Below are 6000 nucleotides of genomic sequence, written 5' to 3' on the forward strand. Positions count from 1 at the left end.
TACATATGTACATACATAGTAGACAATGACTTAGTATAGTAACCAGTGCTGGCTTTCTTGACTCCTTTTTCAGTGGTATTTTCAGTTTGCCACGAAGATTATAAGACCCTCAAGGAAATGGCGGACATACTGTAAAATACCATATACGGTGTTTGTCCGGAAAATAATAGGACTGAGTTTATTCAGTCGCGTACTGTACTTTGGAGCCTTCGCGCATCGGCTGGATTCGGTAAAACGCGTTCGTAGCTAACGTATGAGCGACTGGTCAGTTGTTTCCGAGAACCTGGAGAGTCAGAACAAATATTTTCGCACGACGTGTTTCTGGGAGTGGTGCAAGCCGAAAATGCATGGTGTGTTTCGGTTGCACCAGGCTCCTTTGGAGAGCCGGGAAGAGGTCGCTGATGATTGAGCAAATTCGAAATGAAAACGATGCTCATTGTCATTTTTGACATCAAAGGCGTCGTCCACCATGAATTTGTTCCTCCTGGACAAACCGTCAACGCAAAGTTCTACGTGGAAGTCCTCAAGAGCTTCAAACGAATGATCATATCATATGAGATATCTTTACGAAATTTGATAAGGATTATTGTTCAAGACAACGCTGTAGTCTTGGAACAAATTCTTCAGAACGAACCGTTATAGTATATACGAACTGATTTCCATTTGGTCAATCCAGCCTATTGGCTCTGTAACATTGCGATTAAGAATATTTTCGCGAAATGCTCTTCTGATCTTCTATCATTAAACGACTATACACAAATTTCAGATTTTATGATTCGTCAACTTTCACAGCTGATGACTCATAACATTTCTTTCCTATTTTCATATAAAACCCGTTGATTGAATAGATATTTCCCGATGACCGCATACATAACTAAATAAAGAATAAATGTCATTAAATAAATTGTGTCTATGCGCTCTATACCATTAATAATTTGCATACTCTCGCAACATGTTGCTACAGAGTACAATAGCTTTGCCCATCTAGCTGTTAATTGTGTCACCTGAAAGTAATTGAGATAGATATAGGATTATATATATATACATATATATATATATCATCAACCTGATCATTTATACATATATACATATATATATATATATATATATAGTCGAGTTGGTTCCTTCTATATTAAACTTGATCCACATATCCCTTGGCATTCTGAGAACGAGGAACTATTACCTCGCGCACGACGAATTATTAGAGGAAACGGTGGATGAAGATATAGTTTCCTGTTGCGGAATATAGGCCTTGCCATCGTTTCGGCTTTCTCCACGTAGTCGATGTTGTAAATCTTGTCGATCATTCCCTGTGAATTCCAGAAAACCTTTCCGGCCGATAGGGGAGTCCTCCCCATCTTCGTAGCAGGTTCGCGGAATGAAGTCCACGGTATCAACAGTATCGACTGCGAATGTTCCTTGTGAATTCTCAGTGAGTTCACGTGTGTCTCAAGGTGACGCTTGTTGTCCGGAGAGAGGTGCCTGCAGTCTCAGCTATCGCATTCATCTTCAGTCTTTGGTCTTTGTGACACAATCTATCCATTTTCAGGGCACCTGGGCGTGACTAACAATTTTAGAATCCTTAACAATCCTTTCTGGTAACAATGATGATTCTTCTTCCAAAAACAAAAATCGAATTACCGACAATTCTTGTTCTTTTTTATGTTTCTCGAATTTGTACCGTACCTATCTGCGAGAAAAGAGTTACGCGATAGTAAGTGTCTTTTGCAATAGAGTGGCCGTCGGGCGGTAAAGCTAAGTACTTGTGGACCTCCCTTGTATTGCCGAATGTATCAATGAACATATCAGATATTTCAGTTGCATTAAGTGAGCATGTTATCTTAGCAATAAAGTTGTGGTGTTAAAAAATTATGAACTTCCCCTAAATTAATAATGATTTCCGCGCTTTCGATTGATTGTAATTGATTCACAATTTCGTCGAATAAATTTTTGCCAACACACGAACATTTTTCACATCAAGAAAGAAGCCTTAAAATCCTAAAAAAATTTAATTATTAAATAACACTAATTTTTTTCTCAGTGTACGCATATTATTTATTAGGTTTTCTTTGACTTAAATATATCCATATCGTTGCTGTCGTCGTAAAGGAAATGCTACAATTTTATAATTGTTTGTAATGTGACACCGAATTGATCAGACACACTAGACTTGAATGTCAACATATAAATATTGCATCTAAGAATACAATAACAAAAACATTGGCATGCGTTGCACATGTGTTTTTCTTAGCGTTTTGCTCTTTTGCTCTTGGTTTTGCTTTACTTCTGGCTTTACACATTATTTACAAGCAATCAATTACCCATGGCTTATCTCCAGCAAATAAATATACCTAAATCCAAAGAATATGAACACAATGTGACAGAAAACGTGATAATCACAACGAATGTGACACCGCACATACATACCTACACCTACAAGCACATACTTTTGTATTTACTAGTGTGCATACTTGCATAGATACCAATGCGGGTACATACATATATGTACGCCTATAAGCCGTTGGGCATGCAATCGTTATCAGCGATTTAGTGCAGTTGAAGTGGCAATTGACATTAAGTACGCAAGCACGGCATGGCGCTAAAGAGACATATTCATGTTTGCATGGGAATTAGTGGGCTCAATTGTAAGCATATGTGCCTATGTATGGGTGCAACGTAGATAACAAGTCGATTGTAGGGATGTTGCAAGTCCCTAAAAATTTGCTTGCGCACACTTTCACACGCAGTGCAGTCGAGGCGCGCTAACATTGCTCTGATTATCTTATTTATTTCATTACTATCGCTTCGAAGGTGTTATATTACATGAGTGATTGGTTTTTCCAAAAAAAAAAAAAAAAACTAATTTATTGCTGCTGGAGGTTTTATATCTTAAACGCTGTCATTTGATTCTCGTAGAGTTGATTATCACGGCAAATTTTCTGACCACTTCACTTTTCCAATGCAGGACAACAAGTAGTTTGGTATTATGCCCTGAACATGGTAGATTATGGCAAGTATGCCACGAAGTTTGCAAGGCTTAGAAGGAAATGTCGGAGCCCTTATTAAGTAAATATATTTTTTAATGATCAGAATGACGAGCCATGTCTGTCTGTATATACGCGTAATAGTTCCACAGTTTTTGAGAAACCGATCTGAAATTTTACACATGCCCTTTTCTTCACAAGTATCGGACCACTTTAAGTTATGGGCGCCTTATATACTGACCGATCATAAATATGTTCTCATTAGAACAACTTTTTTGTTCAAGCATTCTTCTTAAATTTGTTGTCTTTTTTCTAATTAAGTAATCTTAATTCGATTTGACATCGCTAGAAAGCACCTTTTTCTCAAGACTCATAAGAAATGGCTATTGTTATTGCGATGATGGCACACTAATGTTGCACATCTTAAGAAATAGTTAGAGACCTCAAACAGCTGGTGTTTACATATTCCCCTGAAATGTCTTTAAAATTGTACCCAATGTAATTTAAGGTCTTATGCCCCTGTCCTCAAAATATATATTTTGCCTTACTATGCCAAATATGAGTGCGATCTGTCAGCCAGTTCATTTACAACAGCTGCTTAAATCTTAGTGATGCGTTGCGATTTTTACAATGGATAAAAATATCGAACAAAGAATTTGTCTCAAATATTGTATTTCTAACCAAATGAAAAAAACACAAGCCTACGAGTGTTACAAAGCCTTCATAGACGGTCGAGAGATCGTTGAAGACATGTCTCTATCTGGACGACCTTCAAAGCTCTTCAAGTGATGAAAATAATAAAAAAAGTGACGGTTGTGGTGTTTCAAAATAGTCAGGTGTTAGTCACAAAAGTGTTAGAGAGATGGCAAGAGAGCTCTGCATCCCTCCCGAGTTCGTTCGAATGATTTTGGGTATGGAACGAGTTTCTGCTTGAGTCGTCCCGTAAAGCTGAACTTTTTTTGCATCGAGCCACGATTGTGACCGAATTTAAAGCCAAAAACGCAATGAATGTCATCGATGAACCACCGTATTCACCAGATTTGGCTCCGTGTGATTTTCTCTCGTTCCTCTAACTGAAATTGCCTCTACGTGGAACTCGCCACCCCAAAAAGTGCTTATAAAAAGTGTTTCGAGAACTGGAAAAATCTTGGACACAAGTGTGTTACACCTGGTGGGGAATACATTGAGAGCGACCAAATAAATAATGATGAATAATTAAATATTTGGCGATTTTTCAAAATGTATGTTTTCCTTATGTTTTCAAAACGGTAAGTACCGACAGAAGACATCGTCCAAAGCTCTTAATATCCTTTTAATTAAAACTGCAGTATGGTTTTGAGAACCAGTGGCTGTTACTGGTTAAGACATAATTATCCTTTTCGATAGAGTGTACTTATGTTAAAATTTCACTAGTAGTTCTTGTACTTACTATATTGACCTATAATGACTGGACGGCGTTAATGGGTCGACGGTTGAGTATATATGTATTTGAAACCACCAATCTTAAAGTACTTTTTGTCTTACTTGAACGATGACAGTTGATGTGGACTGTATTACTAACGGCAGCGATGTGGGTTGACAAGTTTGCCCTTTTGTTTTGCTCTATATACTTATATGGGTCGTATATCCGTGAAGCCAAATTTTTAGCACTTTTGAAATACAATTTATTGTTATTATTATTGGGGTTCAACCCAGGGCAGGGGATTATTCGTCTTCTCACTTTAGCTCGCCTTCAAACGGATGTCCTTAAGCTACCCAAAGGAGACTTGTTATAAGACTGGAAAGTCGTGATTTGCTTGAGCCATATGTAAAGGAATCGTTTCTGGCCACTCCCAAGTGAATGGTAATCAGAGAGCTTTCCTCACTTGCGTGAACTTCTACACATGGCTCCAATTTACGCCAATAGAGAGGAAAAATATTGTTGGTGTTCTGCAGAACATTCTACAAATAATTTTAAGTAGTGGTGAGTTGATACTTCTTGGTATCATAAAAATCCAGCTCGACTGTCTAAGCTTCTGAGCTGCTTTTTTAAGCCGGTAAACATTTGAACTTCCCATTTTGATTCATCAAGGTAAATGTCATGTCATGCCTCTGAACCGTTAACTTTCGCGGGTACTGTCATTTTTAGCAACTCAACTGTACACATCTGTCTGTCTGGTTGGTAAGTAAAGTGGCAATTATAAATACCAGTTCTTGATTTTTGAATTAAAATTCCTGAAAGTACTCCTGTGTCGCCACAATTGTTTTGACCAAATATCAACTGCGCCATCAATACCGACCAATGCAGCATTACCCCTTGCGGTAATTGAGCGTATTTCGTGGTCGACTTGGTGGAATTAGCGTATTTTATTTGTTACTCGCCGCATTAATTAAGGAATTTTCGAAAATAAGAACAAAACAACAATAAAAATAACAACGTACATTTCATTGGCGCCAAATAACGAGCGTCAGTAGTCGCAGTTTAGCAGTTCTTCAACGTTCCAAATGCCGAATGAATGGAATGTGAGTGATGCCTGCTGTCACACGGCCACAGCCGCGCAGCCTCACCGCCGGCCAGCGTGCCAGCCTACTTTGCCGCCAGCAAGCCAGCAAGTGCGTCTAAGTAGTACTTTTCCCTTCGATATTTTTGGGTGCATCATATGGGCCACATGCATACGAATCAAAACATTCTTCCGAAGACTACTTCGCGTGCAGGCCTGTGCATATGTGTGCAATCAGTGTTTTGTGCGAGTGTGGACATTTTCCAAAATGGGCACAGATTCTTGCTGGATATACCCGTTGTTTGGCATGCACACACATATGTCCCTCCTGCTGGCATCATTCTCTGCCGGCCAACTGTTTAACGCCTCTGCATTCCCCGCGCGTTGCCCATGGTGCGAAGCCAATGTTTTGCTGCTTGCGAATTCCGTAAAGTTCCTTTACATTTTAGTGCAAAACAATATTTAAAAGCGTGTTATTGTTGTTACTGCATGCAGCATAACTTGTACATTGTAGCCACATATATATGGCTGTATGT

Source organism: Bactrocera neohumeralis, chromosome 6 (genome assembly GCF_024586455.1).
Source record: "Bactrocera neohumeralis isolate Rockhampton chromosome 6, APGP_CSIRO_Bneo_wtdbg2-racon-allhic-juicebox.fasta_v2, whole genome shotgun sequence".
In the NCBI taxonomy this organism is placed as follows: Eukaryota; Metazoa; Arthropoda; class Insecta; order Diptera; family Tephritidae; genus Bactrocera; species Bactrocera neohumeralis.